The following is a 25009-nucleotide window of genomic DNA, read 5'->3' on the forward strand; positions in this document are numbered from 1 at the left end:
TCTGCCATAATCACATGTCTGTCCATACAGCAGCAGCCTTTTATTATTTATTTTAATAATGTAAAATTCATTGTAAATTAAATGGATAAATAAATTTAAGGAATTATTTATTTTATTTAGCAGCAGTTGAAGCAGTAAAAAAAATAAGACAGACATATGGGTGTTGCCATTTTATATCCCTTAGAGAAAGTTGGAAGCACTCAACAGTCAATATATTTAAAAGGTGGTCTGCAGGAACTGAATAATAGCAGTAGAGTTGCTCAGTGAGTAGTATTGTAAATGCTTTAACTCTATGACCCTTCTCAGTTTGATGCAAGACTGAAATGCCATAATGCTAAAATGATGGGACCAATTCTGCCCCCTTCCCCATTATCTCCCAAATATGGAGGAAACACGGAGGAATCTGGAAGTTGGCATTTGTTACCAATATTAAATTTTTAAAAAAGTGGGGGGTGAGAAATCATAAGTAAAAGTGTTGTTTGTGATTCAGTTCCCTTTGTGACTCAGTCTGGTTTGGCTGGTTTCTTTATGGCTAAATGAGGAAGGGCACAGGAAGGAACCTAAAAATAATGGACATACAGTCAGATGCAATCTATTCCTGCCGCGGTGTAGTGATTGTTTCTCCGGCCAGCAGCTGACACACTGAAGTGGAAGGGCAACAAAGCCAGAGGAATCAGCCAAACACTTTGCTTATCGTATACTGCATATGAATAATCAGGACAGCCTCGTTCAGCAGTGATTCAAAACAGATGCAATAAAGGCAGGATAGAAATCAGCAGTGAAGCAGCAAATGTCATGCTGGTAAGTTTTCTGCTGATGACATAAGGATGGGTGCATAGGACTTTAACTCAACGGTGGGGAAAAACCTTTAGATGCCACCCAGACGTGGTGTGGTTTCCAGAGGTGTATGGGGGGGGGGTCAAGAAGAGGAAAATGATAAAAACATCACTGCACACAGATAAGAACAGGTTAGAGCTTGTAACATGATAGCATAATGCTACTAGTTTGGTCACTTTATTTATTTATTTATTTATTTATTTATTTATTTATATATCAATTTTATATCACCGCCCAACTCCCCCACTTTGACAAAAGCACTGGATCCCGCACATGCCTCTGATGGTATCACAAACAGATAACTCCCCAATGGCTGTAGTATGGTTTATAAATATACCTTAATATTGTGTGGGCAGAATTATTTTTAATAATAATATGAATATGAATATGAATCATAATATTGCTATTCCTAGAATGGAAGGGCAATCTGCATGCAGCTCTTCAAAGCTCCTTTGGTGCTCCTTCTCCTATAGTTTTGGCATGCAGCATTCAGAAAATTGCCAGGGACAAAATAGCTGGATTCATGCTGCTAATGGCAGCAGGAAACCAATGACTGGAAGCAGGATCTCTTAGAGGAAGAGGAAGCTAGATTTCTTCCTCTTCCTCATAGTATAGCTATCCATGATATGGGGGTAGTGTTTGGAAGAATATTGGAATGTGGTGTGTATGTGTGCATATGTAAGTGTTCGTGTAGTGCTCATGCTCTCATTAGATAGTGAATGTGATGTTGAGCCAGAAATGTACCTTTCTGCGATGGGATGTCTAACAGACCCAGGAAAACAGGGGAGAAAACAGTCCCATTGCAAAAGGGATACCTCACCCCAGAGGATGAAGGAAGTGTGAGAAAGAGACTCAGAGCAACTCTGTCTTAATTACTCTACGTATATGTTGAGATGGAGAATTAGCAATAACGATCTTTCCAGACTCATGGACAATTTATTATATAAATTACATTAAATGTTCAAATCTATTTCCATTTTCTTCTAAACACTTTCTTACTCATTTGCCATATGATCTTTGAACATTCCTAAGTACAGTCACATTTTCTCTGGAAAAAAAGAAAGAAATAAAGTTAATAAAACATGCTGTGAAAGGCCTATGGTGGCCTGATTTTGGTATACCCTACAGAGCTACTTTGGTGTAGTGGATAAGGCACCAGCCTAGAAACTGGAAGACCAGGAGTTCTAGTTCCATCTTAGACACAAAACCAGCTGGGTGACCTTGGGCCAGTCACTTTATTTCAGCCCTGGAAAGGAGGCAATGGCAAACCATTTCTGAAAACCTTGCCAAGAAAACTGCAGGGACTTGTCCAGGCAGTTGCCAGGAGTCAACGCTGACTTGAAAGCACAAAAATAAATAAATAAATAAATAAATAAATCTCACACACACACACACACATGCACATTTATTCTTCAGTCATACAAATTAATTTACTATGGCCTCATTTTTTGGCCCAACCTAGCAAGCATATTTGACTCATCACTGATCTCCAAGTGCTCTCTGTTGTGATGTGCGTATCAAGTAATTGAAATGAAATTCCTCTCTGCAGATGCTACTGTTATGGAAATTGTGAGAAGAATCCTAAATCAGTGTTATTATGTAGGGACAATGCAACTTCCTCAGAAAATATCCAACATCTCTATTGCCCATGATTATGAAGTGATCATACTGTTCATGGAAAACAACAGCAGTGCACTTTACTGAGTTTGTATCATTTAGAATCAGCTGTCATTCTTCCCTGTCATCTTGTTGCTATGGCTTAATACCTCCTTTCAAAATAACAGGAAGACTCTAAGTGGTCTGTTGGTTTCAGAACTAAATGCTATGCCTCTGAAAAAGGTATTGCTGTTGCATAAACATTTGTAAGACTCATTTGCTTCTCTAGAGGTTGTTCTTCATTCTGATATTATTGCAGAAATGGGCATGTCATATCATTGCTTGTCCCTACATATATTGTTTTATAGCAACTTTGCCAATTAAAATTCCCAAACGTGGCTTGCTATACTTGGCAGATCATAAGGAGTAGAACTGTAAGAGCATCTCTGCATTGCCCATCCCAGTGTGTTACTGATATTGATAAACCATGCTGTTTGTGGCTTGATTGTGCATTTGGACTTCCCTCTAGAGTTGGTGCTTGGGCTTGCTACTAAGAATGTCAAGGTTTTCACAGGCCCCTATTCTGCTATTGCTTGGGCTAACTTAAGCTCCTGGCCTTGTGGTAGGCCTTCAGATCCCTTGCCAGTTGCTGCCACCATTGTGAACTTGGATGAGATGTCTGCCAGTGCTCTGGCTCCCCCTAACCACTTGAAAGCACTCTGAGCCTCCATAGATACTTGCTAGCACCCTGGGCTTTCATACTGCATTGTTGGCACTCTGGGTGTCATTACAGCCCTCCTGGGCTGGGGAGTCCAGCATTCTTACTATTGCCAGAGAGCTGGGCCACCTTGCACGCTTGTCAGTGCTCTGGGCCTCCTTGTGCAATTGCCGGTGCCCCCTCCTATTCTGGGCCCATTGGAATGACTGCCAGCACTCTGGCCCTCTCTGTTGTGCAGCTGATGTGTTTCAAAGTTCTTCCCTGCCCCTGCCAGTGTTGTCTTCTGCTACACTGAGGCTATTCTGCTATTGCTCTCCTCCACCACCAACATTCCATGGCATCTTCTAGGGCAGTGGTTGTCAAACATTTTGGTCTCAGGACCCCTTGACATTCTTAAAAATGATTGGGGACCTCAAAGAGCTTTGGTTTATGTGGGTTATATCTATCAATATATACTGTATTAGAAATTAAAACAGAAATGTTAAAATCTTTATTTGACCTTGGGGAGCCCCTGAAAGGGTTTTGGGGGCCCTAGGGGTCCCCTAACCACACTTTGAGAATCACTGCTGTTGGGACTTTAACTTGTTGCTTCTTGCTCATTTCTTCTTGCTCTTTTCTTCTCTTTTGCCGCCACTCTCTCAAGAAACCAAACCCCTTGATTCTTCAGAGGGGAACTCTGAAAAAAGTAGAGGTGGGAGGAGAGGCACAAGCATGCGTGTGCATTTTTGCCACATGTCCCTCCTAGCACACTCTGCCTTCAGAACTCCGAGTGTTGGTGTCTGGCAGACATGCATTTGGGTGCCTAATTATGCCGTATAGTAGTCCCATCTGGAAGAGGGAGATGGGAGAAAACAAATCTACCCTTCGGCCTTTTCAAGCACAAAGCAGTGCTATGCTACCAATTCTGAAGGTGCTTTGATTCTCCTCCCTCCCCCATTCATGGGATTCAGTGCTATAAGCACAGGGATCAAAGTTGTTCATAGCTGCAAACTCCTAGTTACAATATTGTATAATCAGTGGGAGGGGGAGGTCCTCAGTCACAAGTCCCAGATCTGTCCCTTCACCTAGAAGATCTCCGCAGCAAGAATTATTGCTATGCATTACTGTTATAATTGTAGACAAAAGCATAGGCTGAACACACAACATACATGAGCTGATGAACTGTGCTAAGTCGTTTTGCCTTCGATTAATAACAATGGGATTTTTTTTTTCTTTCCATGACTGATAAGCAATTCCCCTTCTTTTTCTTTCTGAGCAAGGAAGGGTCAATGTAAATGCTTTTGTAATTGAGTGAGCCTAGCCAAGCAATTCCCAGTACAATCGCAGCTTGCAATCTTTAGCTTTGTCTCCTATATTTTCCTATGCTTCGCTTACATGCTGGGAAGATAGACTGCCCCTCCCTTATCTCAAAGTGTATCACATGTTGCTCTTTCCACAGCTCAAACAAACTCAATCGCACCATGCAGTCAGAAACTAACTATCTTGATTGTCGGCCTTATCAGCACTCTTACACCTCTCCAGGCAATCTCACAGTAATTCATGTTGTACTTGAACTTATGCATGAGTTAACCAACTAAAGCCTACCAAAAATCTGCAGAAGTACAGTTCTATTCAACCTCAATGGAACCTCTTGTCACTTTAAAGAAGAGAATATCCCTGTGCTGGCTGTAAGCACTTTGGCATTCAAGACAAAATCCAACATGACACATTTATATTTTTTATTATGGTTGGTTGCACACTCAGCCAGATGTTTAGACTAGATTTGGCATTTTTATCCACCTATCAGGTCCTTCCTAAGCACCTTGGATAGGCAGATGTTGTTGCTTGATGGTGTTAAAGGTACCATCGCAGGATATAAGCTGTTCCAAGTAAAACTGTCTTTTGCAATTGACTAATGGTGATTTTGTCAATGTTGATGGTCTTCAAGTGGTGCTCCAGTTGTTTAGGGATTGCATCTAAGGTGCCTATAACTATTGGTACTATCTTTGCTTTCTTTTGCCATAGTCGTTTTACTTCTATTTGCAGGTCTTTGTATCTTGTGATTTTCTCCAGTGCTTTCTCTTCTATTCTGCTGTCTTCAGGTATTGCAATATCCACTATCAAGACTTTTTTGACTTTCTTGTCAACAGTGGTTAAGTCCTGGGTGTTGTGTGGCAGGTGCTTGTCTGTCTGAATTCTAAAGTCCCAGAGCACTTTAGCTTCCTCATTTTCTATTACTTTGTCTGTTTTGTGGTCCCAACAGTTCTTGCTTACAGGCAAATGATATTTCTTGCAGATATTCCAATGCACCATTGTTGCTATATCATCATCATCATCATCATCATCATCATCATCATCATCATCATCATCATTTATGTGCACCGCAGTCCTATGCTTGTTTACTTGGGAAAAAACAGTGATGTTCGATGAAGCTTACCCTCTAAAAAGTATAGGCTTGATCTGCAGACACAAAAATCTTTTAAGAGTATCAGATCTTCCACAACAAAACAATTTGTTGAAGTACAATCTTCAGTGCTTCTAGGCAGGTTGATCTGCTAATTGCAGTATCGTGTTTTGTTTGGTCCATCCTGGTGCTTAATACCAATACCACAGTTCTGCATTGTTGAACAGTTTGCTTCCGAGCCAATTCAAGGTACTGGTGCTTGAAATCTCCCAGACAGTCACATGTCTTATAAAGCAGGGGTCACTCTTTTAGTTGCATGCTTTTTCTACCATTTGGTCCTCTAGCTCTGCAACCAAACTTGAAGATAAAACAGAGAGAGAGTGAAATGAAATATAATAGATGAAATGTTCATTATGAACTCATCTGAGACCTGTTTACTGTACATGTAAATCTTACACTGAACTCTAGAACAAAGCATGTAGTGTAATTAATCCAGATTGCTTACTTCCTTTTCCCTGTCCTTCAACCTGATGCTGTATTGGTTACCATTGTAAATACAAACTAAAATCTTCATTAATGGACTTCTTATAAAAATGTCAGTTTCTGGGTGAGAGAGACAATGGTTGTTGAAGAACACACCTGGATAAGAGGGTGGGTGGAAATACATTGCTAACTGTGTGAGGTTTTAGTGGGAAACAGGCCTACAGAAAATGAGGAATGCAAGACTTGAGTTTTTGTATATGATTGTATATGGTATTTGTATATGATTGAAAAGTGAGAGTCTATTACTGGCTGGCAGGAGAGGCTATCAGGCCAAATTTTATGAGCTGTTTCATGCTGAGTTGGAGTTCCAAAGCTTGGATGTGGGGGAGAAATATAGATCCTGCAGGAAAGTTATGAATGCAGGAGGCAAATCACTATTGTGGTTGGCAGAGGGAGATATGATGGGATGTGCTGAGCTGACCATTCTGGGAATATGGGGACTAGCAATTTGGTGCTGGTCCCCTCTTCAAACTCAATGGCTCCTTCTCTAGATTCTAGATGTATTGCTAGACATCTTGGCCTCAAGCTGTTACTAATGAAGGCCAAATCTGTGTAGACCTTGACGCATTACATCTGGAATTTCCACAACTTAATCATGGAAGAGGAAGCTGACTTAGCATGAGTAGGCCCTGGTTGGGTGAGGATGGCAGTATAGCCCTATATGGGAATTGAGGGTTTTAGCAGCCAAAAATCCAAGGCTAGGGTTGGGGTGGCAATGATTCTATGTGAGACCTTGGCTATGATCAGGCACCTCACTCTGCAAGTATCTGTTCCTGAGATTTTGTAGAGACAAAATAGGGACCCTAGTATACTACCCACCCTGTTGACTTCTCTATCTGAATTGCTAGATATCACTGCAGGACTCTTAGTGCTAGGGGTGGGATCTTGAGTGGCTCAGGAGTTATGGCCAAAATGATAAAGATGAACTCTGGTGTTAACAGGCACAATGTATATATTTGGTCACATGCTTGATCTTGGAGCAGATGGCTAATGATATGAAAGTAAAGGACAATGTTATTAGCACTTTATCATGGACAGATCACTTTCTGATCAGCTTGTGGCATGTTAACATCACTGACTGCTACAGGGGGATAGGAGCTGGTTGAATGCCTTAAGGTACATGTAATGGGCTATAAAAGTAACCTGGAAGATGAGCAACTAAGACAATGGTCAGACAAAATAAATTTGAGTCCAAGGCAGAAATGTAATTTGAGAAGGTGTCTCAGACGTGAACTTCTTTAGTTTTCTTGATGATAAAGGAAGGGAAGCACATTCAGACTTACAAGATTCTGTTACTATAACCCTATAATAAAAGTAGCATTAGCATTTGGTTTCCTAGTCTGGTCTACCTTAAAGGGCTGACAGTACCTGATACAGGTAGTCCTCGAATTATGACAACAATTGGGACTAGAATTTCCATTGCTAAGCGATGTGGTCATAAAATGCAACCGTATCACTTAGTGATGGCAATCCCTGTAGTCCAGGTTGCCGTTGTTAACTGAATCCCATGGTTGTTAGATGAGGCAACTTCCTGCTGACTTCCCACAACCAAAGTCAGTGGGGAAGCTGGTAGGAAGTTGCAAGTCCCAGGCCAGCAGGCAAGTGGCTGCTGCTGGGTGGAGGAGGGAGTGAGGGGTCCACAGGAGTGCTGGGACAGCTGTAACTCCGAGGACCAGTTGTAACCACCATTCATTCAGCACCTTCATAACTTTGAACAGTCACTGAATGAATGGTCATAAGTCAAAGACTATCTGTATATCTGCTTCGTTTTCAACAGAAGCTTAGGGATTTTCTAAGTGGTATGTTGGTAGTCTCATCATGCATCTAATTGTTCTCTAGAATACAGAGAGGATGAGGCTGTTATATGAAATTGCCCTTAAGCAGTCTCTGTCAGATGCAGATCCATGGGGATCCATGATTTACCAAGAAGTTTCAGGACATGAAGCAACAGAAATGAGGCTTTGAGGAAGATGGGGAGTAAGTATAACCATGCATCAATAAGAGCTCAGATTCAAGCCTACACTGTGGTGATGAGGGCACTGAAGTATTAATGTTCATTGAAGTATTAATGCATAGGCAGAATGTCATCTAGCAGCACTGTTTAATGAGTCTTGTGTACTATTGGGAAAAGATGGGTGGGACAATCTCCCCTCAGACAGCTGTGATATGTTTGCAAGATTCACTCTGATTTAGACCCCACATTGGCAGGAACAAGCAAGATAACTGGAGCAACATCTTGAGGATAATCTGAGGTTACTTTGATTCTGTGGACTCTACAGATATAGGCTCGGTTCCTAGCTACATGAGGCCATCTATTGATCCAGCAGTGTTAAATAACTTTCCTTTTATCTCGAACATTTTCTTCCTGGGGAAGAAAAAGCAGTAGAAATGCAGCTGCAAGGAATCCTGGATGAAGCAGATTATCTGTATTCTTCTCAGCTGGGCTTCAGGCATGGGACTGAAACTGCATTGTTCATTCTCATGGATGATCTCTGTCAAGACCTGGAGAGGATGCAACCCTCCTGTTGCTAATGGATCTCTCAATGGGGCTTGATATAATTGGCCATATAATTGACCTTCTAGACTGCCTGCAACAGTTGGGAGTTGGGTGCACTGTTTTTTTAGTGCTTCTGCTTCTACTTGAATAGACAGCTCCAACTGATGGTAATGGGAGATGAACAACTGAGCCCCTGGTCACTCCTGCATGAGGTATTACAGGGCTTGCTTCTTTGTTTGGTTCATGTTGTTTAACTTCTACATGAAACTGCTTGATGAAGTCTTTCATTGATTTGGGATGAGGTATCATTAATATGCTGATGATAACAGTTATACTGTATCCATCTTAGACTAGATAAAAGGTGCCATGGATAATCTTACTCAGTACCTGAAGACTATAAGGAATTGGGTGGAAGAAAACAAGCTGAAACTAAATCCTAGCAAGATGAAGTTCCTATTAGTCTAGAAGCCATTAGATTTGGTAGGGTCCCCTACCCAGAAGGAGCAGGTCCGTGACTTAGAGAGGGTCCTGGATTCATAGCTTCTGCTTCAGCACCAGGTTGAGACTAGAACCAGAGTTTCAGCTATTTCTTTGGAATGACAGACCCTCGTAAAAGTCACTCATGCCTGCATTACCCTGAGCTTGGATTACTGCAACACTGTCAGCCTTTGGTTGCCATTGAAAACTACCTAGAATTTTAAACTAGTATAGAACGTGGTGGCATATATGTTGGTGGATGAGAGCTGTTTCAGCACTGTTACACCTATATTATTGGGAATGCATTGGCTGCCAGTATGTTTTCAAGTACAAAGTGCTGGGTTTGACCTATGGCTTGGATCCATATTACCTATAACACTGTCTTGTCTGAACAGATCCAGGATATTTACAGGCAAATATTTAACCAAATTAAATATCAAGTTATTCTTGGCTGTAGCCAGGCAAGGCCATGCTTCCATTACTTGCATAGCAAGCAGAGACATCTGTAGGATCAAAGGTTTTTGGCAGAATTACAAAAGCAGTGTTATGCCATTGCAATACAAGACTTAACCTTTTCATGCATCCATGTGTTGTCACAATGCATGTAAAACAGGGGCAGAACTTGCATTGCCACAATACAATGCTGCTTTCATCATTTTTCCTGCTTGACCCTCTGAGATCAAGAAGATTTGTTGCTGTATCACTTCAAAGTCTAAAGTTTTTTAAAAAGGGCAAACAGTTTTCTAAGTTCTTGCCATCAGGCTTGGGCATCCTCAAAACATCAGAACATACATTACCCTTTTCTTATTAACAAGCAAACACAAAAGAGGCTTTCCATGCTATGATATTTTTGAAAAAGTCCGAAATAATTATGGAGAAACATTGTAATAATGAGTAATTTATTTGAATACTGTGACCTTGTTTTCTGTTTTTAGAACACTTTGACTTGTCTTCATTTGTTGTCATTCTTTGAGTGCTTAATGGGCATAGAATCTCAATAATAGGTTGGTTGCAATTTGTGTTCACAATGTAATTAATTGTTTCATTACTGCATGAGTCATTATTTTAGTTATGCAGCATTATTTCTTAGTTTGAATGAATGGAATTGTAATACAGAAATAAAAGAGTGTAGTCAATGAACATTTCAAACTGTTCTCCCTGTACATCTTTGGGTATCTAAAATCAATATTCAGAAAGGTTAAGAGAAGGTGTGCATGCGTGTCTGTTTCTAGAAACAATTTTCCTTTCTTCTCATCCTTCTCATCTTGGATTAGTGACAGTAGGCTTCATGAATTCCCCCACCCCCATCGCACCCACCAAATAATTTGAGCACAGCAATAGGACTTAAATAACTTTTGAATCTTTGGGCATACAGTACAAAACTCAACAAACAATTTTAAAAATCTTCCATAAAAACAGTTTTAATAGTAGAAATTAAAATAAACAATGAGAATAAACTGTTTAAAAATAAGTCTCAAAGGCAAGGTGGCTTAGTGGCAGTTGTTACCTGGGAAAATGCCCAAGTGAGCAAGTATGTCTTCAGTTGTTTTTTTAGATGGGACAGCACTGGGGGAGGGACAGAGCAACCATGTTTCCTCTGGGAGAATGTTCGGAACGGGGATGCTGCCACTGAAAAGAGTAAACTCTGAATGCACCACACTACAGGCCAGCCCACTAGTGGGATTATGAGCAAGTCAAAGTTTTAAGAACAATTGATCTTAGAAATCCATGTGACACATTGGCATTCAAAATTTGCTCTTTCCATATGGCTAAATAAGAGATAGGGCATGGATTGACCTCATTGCCAATCATCATATAGTCAATGTTGTACTCTTCCAATGTTGTGGCTTATAATTCTTATGATTACTGATCATGTCTGCTTTCAGCCCTAAAAATGGACTGCTGCAGTTTACTAGAAAGGTTTTAATAGCTATATGAAATACCAAAGTTCACCAGGTGAGCCTTTAGCACCATGAGGAAACTTCAGCTGCCTCTGTGTTTTATGCTTTAGGGTATGTAAGTACTAAACATATAGCAGTTTTGTCAAAGGAATATGCTGATGGCTACTTTAGAGTGATCAATTTTTTTTAATCGTCTTAATAAAGGATCTGTGCTACTCTCAGCCATATGAGACGTCTTCAACCCAAGAAAATGTTCAGGAATTTATTTTCCCCTTTTATGCAGAAACCTCACAAAATCTCTGAGAAAACAGGAATCTCAGATGGTCTAATCATACTGATGGTCTAAATTATTATAGCAAAGCAGTAAGAAAGTACACTTGATTTTCTGATTCTCTTATCAGTCCTGTTCCACATCAATAGAAGGATACATCTATTGTAGTATAAGCAGCATCTGAATGTGGATTCAGAATTGGTTTGATTTTTTAAAATCTCCCATTGTTCAAATGCATGAATGCATGCTGTGTGTGCAAACATAAAACAGATATATTGCAATACTTGAATATTGTTTATTTCAAACTCCCAGTACGTGCTTTATGTTGGAAATGAGAATTTTTTCACTAAGGAGGCATATTTTTCTTCTTTGCTTTGAATGAAAGACATGTGTTGCAATACACTATTGGGCCTAGAATGAATAAATAAAATCCACATGCCATTGTTTTCAGGGGAAAATTATTGCATTTCAAAAAAAGATTACAATATCAAAACATGTATCTGCATGAACATAATCTCTTCCACAAAATCCAGATACTGTAATCTAGAAATGAATTGCCTAAAAAGAAAGGTTGATTTTGTTTTTATATAGTGTATGTACTCTTACATGCACTCATAGAAGATATTATTCTATTTTATTCCATTCCATTCCATAATCCAGATATGAGAGCACCTGATGTTCCTAGAGAAATTGCCTAGAATTCAATGAAATAATTGAACTACTCATTGAGATCTAGTGGTTAAGATGATGGACTGGGATTGGGTCAACAAGGTTTGAGTCTAGCTTCAGCCACAGCACTCATTTGGTAATGTTGGACCAGTCATTCTTTTTCAGTCAAACCTACTTCATGGAGTTGTTGTGGGGATAAAAGAAAGGAAAATCCTCATGTAAGCAACCTTGTGCTCCTTGAAGAAAAGCACAATACAAATCCAATAAGTAGCCAAATAACTGGATAAGTATGCACAGTAGTTGGTACAGTAAGACATCATGAAGGCCTTTGGCCAACTGGGGAATCTCCACCAATCCCAGACTCTAAGACAAGCTTCTACTTCCTGATGCCATTGGCATGAGTGGAAGAGAGCTGTGTTTGCCTTCCCTTTGGGATAAGGGAAATTGCTAGAGACTTCTGTAATTCTGTACTTCTCATTGTGTGGGATACCCAGAGGAAAAGATACACAACTCCTATGCCTCTCTTAACCTGGCCAGTTGTGAACACGGATGGTGAAGGGGCAATACTGAAGGATGAGGAGGATTAGCAGGAGTGACTGCCATAGGCTCATTTATTCTCTCAAGTTAAAAGAAAAAAAGCAAGTATAGGACAGAGACCTTGACAAAAACCTGCAGTAAACCTTTTAAATTAAAGATTATTTCTGATATTTGTTTATCTATTTGTCCCTGCATGTGCCCATGCTTTTCTGATTATTTTGGGGGTGGGGGGTGGTGGAAAAAACAGAATGTGGACAACACAATGGAATGCACAAAGGAAGGCAATTACAATGGCCCTACATCATATTGCTGAACCAATCATCAGAGTTAAATATCATTCCTGGCAAAGTCAACAGAGATTTTTTCCCCCTGTTTTGAGAATCCAATAATCATGAGCTTTTCTTTTCAAGTCTGTTCAGTCTAGTTGCTGGGTTTTTGGTTTTTTGTTTTGGCCCTAGTCTTAGTTTAATGAGATATGTTAGTTGCTAAGCCATAGATATATGTCTTGAGAGACCAGGCTGAAAACTGACATAATACATTCTGACACTATAAAGTTGCAAACTGACAACTTAACACTGCTGTGTAAGTTGGAGAAAGAGGCAATATGCTCTTACACAGTTGCTAGCCTTGAGTAACTTTATCCTGAAAGTGTCTAGTGAGGCATAGAACTGCCTCAGAATAGAATTAACAAGCTTCCTCCCCCCCCCCCCCCACCTCCATGACTGGAGCTTTTAGGCTTCTGTTCATAGTTGCTTTTTGTGTAACAGCAGTTTTGATCATACAGACTGATGCTTCCCATCCTCTTCCAGGGAAATTGCCCCATCTTCCACAGCAGCTTTTCTCACAAGTGCTGGTTTTAGCTGCCATGGTGAGAATGGACAGGCAAAACAGTTTGTCTGTGTGGAATTATCTTTTGAAGAGTATCTTTGGATATAAGCTAAGATTTGAAAATGGATGGATAGATTTGGCATATCCCTATATTTGTATGAAGGGAAAAAAACCAACAGTATTTAGAATGTTCAAAAATGAATATCCTTCCCAGGGTTTTAGAAGAAGCGGGTCCTACTGGTGAGCCTCTCCCTTTCCTAAGAAAACAACCAACCTTCTGTATATTAATCAATCAGCACACAGCAACCATGTTTGTATCAAGATTTATCCCCCTGTGAAAGCATTATCCATATCAATTCAGTAAGTGTGTGTGTATAACCACTTTTTATGCTTTTCTTCATAGCTGATGGGAAATGACATTGAAAAGACATACTGGCAGCAAGAGGGATATAAGGTGAGGCTAGACAAATAGATTAGTATGGACATAAAAATCGGGGAGTGATTTTTTTTGTAAAAGTTTTCCCCAAGGATTTCTAAGAAGATCACCTTGTGATTTTGAGCACCTAGATATCAACCCAAATCTCATCATTTGGAAACAAAATGGCTGATTCTGGAATGATTGGGAACAAGCTATTAACATCTCTGGTACAGATAATCCTTGAGTTATGATGGCAGTTGGGGCCAGAATTTCCATTGTTAAGCAATGTGGTCGTAAAGTGAGACCACATCACTTAGTGATGGAAAATTCCTACAGTCCCAGTTGCCATTGTTAACTGAATCCTATAGTCGTTAGGTGAGGCAACTTCCTGCCAGCATCTCACAACCAAAGTCAGTGGGGAAGCTGCCAGGAAGTTGCAAGTCCCAGGCCAGCAGGCAGGTAAGTGGCTGCTGCTGGGTGAGGGAGGAAGTGAGGGGGTGCACGGGAGGGCCAGGGAGGATGTGCCTGTTGTCATTATTTTGGTTTTCTTTTTTTTAATATTTAATCTTAGTTCTATTTTTGTCACTGTCCTCCTTGACTTTCATTATGAGAGTTTGCAGCTTATTTGCATTTTCAGCTATCAGAGTAGTATCATCTGCATAGTGCAGATTATTAATGTTTCTTCCTCCAATTTTAAAACCATACCCATCTTCTTCTAATCCAGCCTTATATTCAGTATATAAATTGAATAACTAAGGAGAGAGTAGACAGTCTTGTCTCACTCCTTAGCCAATCTGGAGCCAGTCTGAGACAGGCATTCTACAGAACTATTCTCCACAGTTAATGTTTGCCGATTGAGTGCTACGCTACCTAGAAGGTTTCCTTTCCCTAGCTTATTACAAGTTTATTATGCAATTATGTATGTAAGCAATACTTTTTATTTTTTTTAAGCGTGAAATACCAATCTACATTTTATACCTTTATTGCATTCATTTCACAAAAAGTAAGATAAGGATTGATAAGGCTATCACACAACTTCATCAGTTGGTCTGTAGCATATCTCCCAATAGTGGAACAGCTGAAAGTTGGGTACTTTTTATTTTTAAAAAATGTGGGATGAAATGTAATTATTATTCTCTTATTTTTCTTCAGTAGATTATAAAATGATCTGAAATAGTTATAAAAACATTTATAGCAAATCAGGGGCATTTAAAATTAGAGAAATGCTTACTTCCTATTCCCACCATGGAATATAGCCAAAAGCTAGTAACAATTTCACAATGTTTTACATAGCAAATAAGAAGTCATTTAATAACTTTCTTCTTACTGTATATGTATCATTAAAAACAAAAACAAAAAAGCACTCTTTAAAATTCCAGATGTACAGTACTATATGCAAGATATAATGAGCATCCTAAAAGATATAACCAGCATCTTGCCATCTTGCCATCTTTTTTTCCTTTTATTGATTTTATTGTAATTTCTTTGTTTTGATTGTTGTGAGCCACCCAGAGTCGTTGGGAGTCAAGCAGCATACACATTTAATTAACAGTAATAATAATTATATAAACTCCAACATCGACATCAGTTCTACTAATGCAGTTCTACAGCTTCAAGAATGGAAGAAGAAAAATCCAGTGGGTGTACTTCATTTTAGCACTGAATAGAGCAATATTCCTAAAAGTTCACAAAAGCAAAAGAAAGTATTAGCCTGGCTGCCTTTATTATTCGAAATCAATTGCCACAAAGTGTGCGACAAGATAAATGTTATCTCACCTTTTTCTTCCCTTTAGCTTTATAATAAGGGAATAAACAGATTTAGTTCCTGATTCTCCTCCTAGACCATTCCCATTTCTGGAATGCCAGCTGCTCTGGATCTCTCCTTCCACCCCTGCCCACTTGTGTGCTAGGTTTCCATTTCCTCTTCTCTCTTTTTCTTCATAAGCAGGAGTAGCTATGGGGGTGTAGGATCTGATGTTGGAGAGGCAATATGCCCTGGGAGAGGAAGAGCAGGATTTCAGGAGGAGGATTTCAGGAGGGGGTGAGATGGAGGAGGCAGTGAGGCCCTGGAGAAACATCAGGGTGGTGCTATGTAGAGGGAGATATAATGGGAATCTGAAGGTGAGCTACTCATGGGAAAAATAGTATCAATGGCTAAGACCAATCATGATCTCTGGCAAATATTCACCCCCATTACTACATCACTGGATCTTCAGAGTCCCTGATCTCTAACTGTTGCTAGTAAATGCTAGGTTGATATGTAATAAGGCCACTCTCATCCATGAATTGACCTGGCATATATAACTGAGACCTGGGTGGGCCCAGGGGCTACCACCTCTCTGAGATATTGAGGCCAACAGATATCCTCACCTGTGTTTTGAGTCTGGCATCAAATGTGACCCCAGGGTATTAGGGGTGGGATGGCAGCTATTAAGTGGAAGCCCTAACAACTTTCAGAGCCTCTGCGCTGCAGATATCCAGATGTGAGACCTTCTGATTGAAGCTGGGTCTAGGGAATAGCTGGGTTTGTCCTGCTGTACCAGCCTTTCTACTGCACAACATTCCTGCCTGAGCTGCTTGACTCTGTTGCTGGGTTGGTGATGGAGTCCTTGGGGACTTAACTTATCTTCTCATCACATAGAGGCTAGAGTGACCCAGGAATTCCTAGCCGCCATAGTAGATATGGACCTGACCCAGATCACTGAGGGCCCAACATGCAGAGATGATCACGATTATATCTATTTTGTCTTAGGGCAGTTACAACATGATCTGAAGATGACAACATTACCATCAGCCCTTTGATGTGGTCAGATCACGCTCTGGTTGCTCTTCAGACTGCTGGTGCTGCCCCTTCCCAAGGAGAGGTTGGACCTATTGGATTAATCAATCCCAAATGACTTATGAACCCTGATGGGTTCAGAGACAGCTTGGGTTTTTTCCTTAGAATCTGGCAGGCTGTTCTGTTAAGGCCTTAGTCTCCACCTGGAATGAGCATGTGATGAGGCCTTGGATCAGACTGAATCTATATGACCTCTCCCTGTTCAATGATCACAGGAGACTTCCTGGTTTCCAAGGAGCTCCAGGAGAGGAAATGTCAGAAGAGATATCTAGAGTGCTGTTGGAGAAAGACAAAGAGTGAATCCAACTGAGCACATGTAAGAGCCTACATTAGGATTACACCATGGTAATAAGAGTAACTATTTTCCCCCTCTTATCACATTTATACATAGCCAGCAGCACTTTTTAAGGTGACCCATTCCCTGTCAGGGAGGGCTGAGTTGCAAGAACATAAACAGGCTGCTCTGAAGAATATTCTTGGCATATGACAGGGAAAAAAATGATCAGACCCACTTGAAATTGGACTCTAGCTGGACAGGTCTGGTTGAAATGACCAAGGCATGGTTATATGAGAAGAATTTGATCTTGTAACTCCTGAGGACATGGACAGGATCCTTGGGGCTGTTGAACCAGCCACCTATTTGTTAAATCCACTTCTCTCCTGGTTAGTGAAAGCCTTCCAGGAGGTGACATGCAATTGAGTCCAAATGCAGGTGACTTCTTCTCTGAGAGAAGGGACTGTTCCACTTCTCTTGAAGGAGCTGGTAGTCCATCCCCTTTTCAAGGGACTATCACTGGTCCCACCGGTCCTGGACAATTTTTGTCCAATCTCTAACCTCCCTTTTCTGGGCAAGATTGTTGAGACTGTAGTTGGGATACAGCTTCAGAGGCCCTGGAGGAAATGGATTATCTGGATTTTTTTCAGTCAGGTGTCAGGCTGGACCATGGCATTCAAATGTCATTGATCATACTTGCTGATGACCTCTGGCAGAATTGGATGAGGGTGCTACAACCATCCTAGCCTTCAATGTCTCAGTGGGCTTTGATGCCATTGATCAAACCATAGTATTCTGGTATTTCTCCACCTTTCTTTGTGGCTGATTCCAGTTGAGTTGACAGGAGGAGAGAGATCAAGTTCTAAGTGCCTGACCTGTGGAGTGCCACAAGGCTTGACATTCTAATTCCTGTCAGCATGAGGTCAAGTAACATCAGCATGCTGATGGTATTCAGCTGAATATCTCAACCCAGAAAGGCTGATTAAGTGATGCTGTCAAGTTCTTGTCTCAATGCCAGAGGCTGTGGGGGGCTGGATGGAGAGGAACAGACTTAAGCTCAACCATAGCGAGACTGAGTGGCTGTAGGCACACAGACCAGTATCTGGGAACTTTCCATGTCTATTCTGAATGGTGTTGCACTTACCCTGACAAAACTAGTGGACGATTTGAGAATTTTCCAAGACCCTCAGCTACTACTCAAACAGCAGGTGGCAGCTATTGCCAGGAAAGCCTTCATACAGTTTCATCTTATGCCCTTGTTCTGGACCTGCTACCCATTTTCACAGTCACTCATGGCTTTGGTTACTTTGTGTGTGGAATCCTGCAATGCTCTGAATATGGGGCTGCCCTTGAAGACTACTTGGAAGGTTCAGCTGGTCCAAAATGCAATGGTAAGAGCAGTTATGGGCATGCCATTGTATGACCATATAACATCTCTGCTTTATGAATTGTACCAATTACCAGTAGGCTTCAAGATACAATTCAAGGTGCTGATTATCAGCTACAAAACCTTACGTGGTATATGGCCTAGCTATTTGAGGGGCCATCTCTCTTCCATTCTTTCTATCCATCCTGTAAGATCTGACAGGGGGACTCTGAGTCATTGAACAATGTTGTCTGATGGGACCCAGGAAGTGTCTTTGTCATGGTACCCTGCCTCTTGAACAGCATCCTCTCAGAGATTCAAATGACTTCAACGTGCTCTTCTTTAAGTGAGACTTGAAGGACTGACTTTTTCTCCAGGCTTTGAGCTAGGGTGAGATTTATTTTTTATTTTTATGCATTTATTATTAAATTTATATGCCACCCATCTCCCCCAGAGGGTGACTCTGTGTGGCTTACAATTAAAAACCAAGACAATAAAACAATAAAAATATAAATACCCCCCCCCGATTAAAACACAAACAACAAATCTATAAAAACAATATACAGATCAAGAAGATGGGGGAAGCAGTATCAATCATCCTACAAACCAGCTCCAGCAATGTGAGCTCCCATCAGGCCCCCATGCCATCCAGCATAGCCATGTTTTTATACCTTTTCAGAAGGCCAGGAGAGTGGAGGCAGTCTGCACCTCAGCTGGCAAACTGTTCCACAGGGAGGAGGCCATGGCAGAAAAGGCCCTCTTCCTAGACCCCGCCAGCTGAAATTCCATGACAGGTGGGGTCCACAACATGCCCCTTCTGTAGGATTGGGAGATGTGTTCTCCCTTTTTGTGGGGTTTTATGTACATTCCTCCAGGATCAACATTTTCCTTGCCTGTTGTCTGCTGTTGTTCTATTTCTTTTTTTCTAAATGTGTACACCTCCAGAGTCACTGAAAAATTGGGCAGCTATAGAAATGTGAATGATAAACAAACAAAAGCTTTATATCTAGATCAAACAAATTATTTACAGGATAAGTTCTATCATAACTAATGTTCATTAAGTGTAGGCAGGGGAACTGTTTGTATAGCTTTGAGGACAAACCTGGCATTCTTTATTATGTCTATAGCTTACTCAGAAAAAGGACCATTGAACTCAATGAAACTTACTTCAGGTAAGTATGAAAACACTGTAGCCTTAAGTAGCTTGGCAGTAATTTAAAATAATACAAGACAGTATAAAGAACCACTTCCTTAACAGACAAAGAGTTGATTCAGGCAGCTGATTTTGTCAAGAGGGAAGAGATGAATCAACCCTGACCTTTCTGCGTAAGTCATCTTATTTTTGAGGCTTACATAGAAAGTTGCTTTTAATATTAATTGTTGTTTGGTCCTTTGGATTGTTTTCAATGGAAGTTTCTAAAACCCTTCACCAAAGTGGAACAGTTCTGAGAGTGCCTTGGTAGCAAGTGAAAAGGGACTAGTTGCCCATCAAGAGTGGCTGCTATTGTTCTTCACAGATGTGTTGACAGAAACTAGTCCTACTGGAATTAGCACAAAGTAATGACAGTGCTAGTGGGCTGCCTGTCACAATTATAGGCATGGCTGTGTGTGAAATTATTCAAAATGTTTCAGCATCCTATGAATAAATATGAAGCACTGGCAGCAGATATTGGTGATTATGCAAGTGCTAGGAACTGCCTTCCACCTTGAGCCAAATCAGAATAGGTTATAGGTGTACTTACTTTGCCTTTATGATACCCCAAGAAAAATCAAGATAGACAGACTTTTCTTATTTCTTTTGCAAGCACCCTGCTTTTAATCTAAGATCATAAGCAGAAGGCAACAGGACTGGATGTTGAATAATGTTTCAAAATGGGAAGAGGCAAGTGTCTGCAGTGCTAGGATAATAAATAAAAATTGGCATAATTCTGAGCTTGAGAGAGTGTTGATTTACAATAATAGCAGAATTTTCCTCTTAAGCAGCCAGGCAATTTGGGCATATTAGGTCAAGAATTATTTTGCTTATTCCAGTTATCAGTGCCTGCTGACCAGATCATTTTTGTTGTTTAGTCGTTAAGTCGTGTCCGACTCTTCGTGACCCCATGAACCATATTGCGCCAGGCCTTCCTGTCCTTCACTGCCTCCCTGAGTTTGCTCAGTTTCATGCTCATTGCTTCAGTGATGCTATCTAACCATCTCATCCTCTGCCGTCCTCTTCTCCTTTTGCCTTCAATCTTTCCCAGCATCAGGGTCTTCTCCAAAGAGATCTCTCTTCGCATTAGGTGACCAAAATATCTGAGCTTGAGCTTCATTATCGATCCTTCCAATGAGCAATCAGGGTTGATTTCCTTTAAGATTGACTGGTTTGACCTCCTAGCAGTCCAGGGGACTCTCAAGAGTCTTCTCCAGCACCACAGTTCAAAGGCATCAATTCTTTGGCGCTCGGCCTTTTTTATGGTCCAGCTCTCACAGCCATACATTACTACTGGAAAAACCATAGCTTTGACTATGCGGATCTTTGTTGGCAAGGTGATGTCTCTGCTTTTTAATATGCTATCCAGGTTTGCCATAGCTTTCCTCCCAAGGAGCAAGCGTCTTTTAATTTCATGGCTGCAGTCTCCGTCTGCGATGAGACCAGATCATTACAGAACTCTAGAAAGTTCTCAAGGGTCTGAGCCAACCAAGTCAGCAAAAGTACCATGAGGACTCTGAAGAAGAGCCTGCAGGCTTAGAGGATGGTTGTGCTAACTCCAACTTCTCTGCCAAGTTCTCCCACATATAGGAGGGCAAATATATGTAGCAGTGAGTGCCTGTGTGAGTCCAACAGGTTTTCTGCTGAGTTGTGCCAGTAAAAGGAACACACTGGAGGGAAAGGAGGTAATGCACTTATACAGGCTTCTAATCATTTTGCTCCAATGAATTCCCCAATAGGCTCAGGTCTCAGCATCCTTTATTTGCATTTTGAGAAGAATTGCAAGAATAACTTTGAATATTGCAATTCAAAGCTTGCAGCTGAGCTATTTTTGAAGTTGGACTGAAACTTCTGTTAGTACAAAATGCAACTTCCTGAGCGTTGCTGGATGAGAGAGACATAATACATACATTTAAAGGCTTAGTATGGTTTGGAATCAAATTATCTGAAGGACTGCCTTCAATCTTACCATTTAAAATCAGGAATAGGATGCTGTCTGAAGTTCATCAGACTACCAGCTTTTAAGAAATCTTAAATCATTATTTATTCATGCAACCTTCCCTTGAATGGATTCATTGCAAAGAAACCTTATGTGCTTGCATATGTGTGTTTAAATTGGTTGATTGATTAACTTTTGGTTTTATTAAGCTTGTTGCAAAGATGATGATGATGATGATGATGATTGATGATGATGATGATGACGACAACAACAACAACAACATGGGATTTTGTTTTTGTAAGCTGCCTTCATAGAATTTTCTTCTAAGAGGCATCCTAGAAATCAGGTGGGGAAATATTGTAGGTAGATCTGTCTTCAGAGTTTTCTTTCAGTAAAGAAAAGCATATGATTTCATATATATTAGTTGCTTTATGTCAGTAGAAGGCACCTCCACTCAGGATAGGTACCTAAATGTTACTAGTCTGTACCTTCTGCCTAAGCCCAGTACTCTGAACTGACTTAGAAGCTACTCCTGAGGACTTATGGCCCTCTAGACTTGGATAGGATATGATGTTGAAAGCTAGAGTAGGAAGGAGATAACAAAACTCACATCTTCCAATGTGTACGTAGTGCTTTTATTTATGGTATAGAACCCATTCATTCGTTTGTTTGTTTATTTAAAGAATTGCCCCTCTTGCCAGAGCAATGCGTATGATCCACATGCCTGTGCGTCACAGAAATTTCCTCACTAGGGAAAATTTAAAAACTACCTTTAAGGCTTTGAAAGATGTTTTTCTCAAAGCTTAGTTTAGAGATCAGCGTTTTATGGACAGCAGACCTAAGCAGAAAGTTATTTTCATAGCTTTCGTAAAGATTTTCCCTTGAGAATGGACTAAAGTGTCCAAACAGCATTAGGAAATATCCTGACAAGAGATCATTTTGCACGTAGCATTTTTCACCTTGGCATCTTTTCAGGATGCTTCTACAATGCCATCAACTGAATCATTGCCATGTGAAATATTTATTTATTCATTTATTTCACAGGTGTACATGATGCTTCAGTCATAAAACCAACCCTAAGTGGCATTACACTTCAATCCAGTAACAATTAAAACATAATAACTTCATATACCCCAAACCTAAACGATATAATAAATAACCAAAAAATTAATCCAATCATACAATTCTGAGAAAAACCTGTTCATAATAATTAATTACCACTTACTGCAGGGGGGAATCCAACTCTCAGTCTCTCCTCAAAGGCTTCCTGGAAAAGCTAGACCTTGATGGCCTTTCTAAACATACAGAGTTGATGCTGACTTGATCCCAGGAGGAAAGCTTTTTCCAGAACTGGGACAGCAATGGAAAAGAGCCACTTTCATGGTCTCTCTGGTAACACTTTTTCAAAGTGGAGATCCAAAGGAAGATCTCCCTTATAGATCTTGTTGGACAAGCAGAAACCACAGGGAATAGGCAGCCCCAAAGATATTTAGCTCCTCAACCATGTAGAACTTTAAAGGTGACAACCAACATCTTGAATTGCACCCCAAAATCAATTGGTAATCAGGAAATAATTATGATTAATGGCATTGAAAGTCCTACAGGAGTCCAACAGAACCAGTGATACATTTCTCTGCCCAGTTCCTAGATCAGAACATCCACAAAGGAGGCCAAACTGGTCTCTGTTGTTTAACCAGTCATGAAGCCATAATAAAATGGACGTAGATTTCCAAAAAGTGCTGGAACTGAGGTAATATTACATTCTTCAATCTCTTGCCCAAGCAGAAATTACCCAATACAAGCAGGAGTTATACTGACGCAACGATTGCTCCTTTAGTTTGAAAAGGTCAAATTCTTTTGTATCACCAGCGTAGGATGCCATTTTTCACCAGGTAAAAACATTCTTGCAATTTAAAAAGAAGGTAAGATACAACTTTTTGTAGTTACTGCCCTTACATGTCATCTGCTTCCTGCAACTCTCCCTTGCAGAGAGCTTTTGTCCTGGAGAGACTTCTCTTCTTCCTGCCTGTTGTGGTAAAATTTTAACTTCAGAATGAAAGCCATAAATTATAAAGATGCACTTCAGGATCCTACATATAATAGAACAAATGTCCAGTTCAATACAGGCTGCAGCTGTTTCTAGTAAACACTGAGTAAAAGCTTTCTCCATGCAATTGATCTCCCAGACAATCACATGAACAGATGGAGAACCACATCTACAAAGACAAATTGAAAACATCAAAAACAGAAACGAATCATAGTGTGTTTTCTTATTGATTTCATTTAAAGTTACAGTGTTTCACATGATCCCGTTTTCTACCTTTCCCCAAGGGGTGCCTGTTATTAGGATGTCAACATAGGTCTAAGACACTTTTTGCATGTGTTCCAGGATGTTTTTATATTTATCCAGGCTCAAAATCCCTTCATGCTAAGCGACAAAGTGATGCTGATTTTCCAAGGGAGCTACAATAGCAGAAGACTGAAGCACCTGGCGGTTCAGTGGAAAGTATGGGGATATTCTCCAAAAAGTAATAATGGCAGGAAAAAAACCTAAATTGATATTGTGGTACAAGGGATAGCTATTGGTGATACTGAATTTCTGCCCTCTGGAATGAGGTTCCCCCTGAGATCTGGGTGGCTCCTACCCTTATAACATTCTGGAAGGCCTTAAATACTTAGTTGTTCTCCGAGGCCCTGAGCTTGGTGGCTAGCCCTCTGTTAGTATGTTTATATATGTTTTTATGTTTTTGGCGAGATTCACCACCTTGTTTATTTTTTTTAATTGTTTTTTGTTTATACTCTATCTTGTTCATTGTACTGTGAGCCATCCAGAGTAGGTCTGGAGTCAGGTACCACCTAAACAAAATAAACAAATAAATAAGCAAGCTAGTGTCAAGAATTATCTATACAGAATTTAAAACCAGTTGGATCCCATAGAGTTGAACCTATAATTAGCGAGGCTGGCAATATTCTATTTTTTGATGGGGATGCACTCCCCTGTATTTAACTGGTTCATAACCTGAGGGCCTTCCTGGACTCACTACCTGCTTAAGGAACAGGTGGCAGCTATGGTCAGGAGGGCCTTTATACAATTCCATCTTGTGTAATGGTTGTCCAATTACAACCATTCCTAAATCAGGATATTCTAGCCTTCATCACTTTCAGTTAAGACTATTGCAGGGTCCTCTATATTGAGCTGTCCTTGAAGACCACTTGAAGACCATTTATTCCTCCTGCTCCTCCTGCTCCTGCTCCTGCTCCTGCTCCTCCTAGCATTGTGAAATGTGCTTTTTGTTTGCCTATGAAACTTTCAGGTGTGGTCTCTCATCTACCTCATGATACCAAAGCTTACTTGCCAGCCATCCTATATGGGTAAGCTGACACATGCCTTATTTGTATCATGGGTACACTAACTGTATAATGTGTAGACAGCTTTTGGAAATATCCAGAAACATTAGCCTGTTCAGAATACTGAAAGCAGGCTACTAATTATGTTGTATTGCTTTCCTACAAGAATCAATGTGGTGTAGTAGTTAAGGCCTCAAGCTAGAAGCCAGGAGACCATGAGTTCTAGTCCCACCTTGGGCACAAAGCCAGCTGGGTGACTTTAGGCCAGTCACTCTCTCTCAGCCCTGGGAAGGAGGCAAGGGCAAAACACTTCTGAAATCTTGCCAGGCAGTTACTAGGAGTTAACACTGAGTCAAAGGCAGAAAAAAAAATATTT

General features: G+C 40.5%; 1 protein-coding gene across 1 annotated transcript in view; it reads left to right on the top strand.

Moving 5' to 3' along the window:
* The first annotated feature begins 714 nt into the window (after positions 1 to 714).
* GRIK2 (glutamate ionotropic receptor kainate type subunit 2) overlaps positions 715 to 25009 on the top strand; it is a 617875-nt gene continuing 593580 nt past the window's right edge. Inside the window, exon 1 of the mRNA XM_088138810.1 lies at positions 715 to 801. The gene's annotated coding sequence lies outside the window, so the exon portion shown is untranslated. The remainder of the gene's footprint in view (positions 802 to 25009) is intronic.

The sequence above is a fragment of the Python bivittatus genome, unplaced genomic scaffold, assembly GCF_059951505.1.
Source record: "Python bivittatus isolate LINGU-HERP-01145 unplaced genomic scaffold, Pbiv_v1 ctg000020_np1212, whole genome shotgun sequence".
NCBI classification, from domain to species: domain Eukaryota; kingdom Metazoa; phylum Chordata; class Lepidosauria; order Squamata; family Pythonidae; genus Python; species Python bivittatus.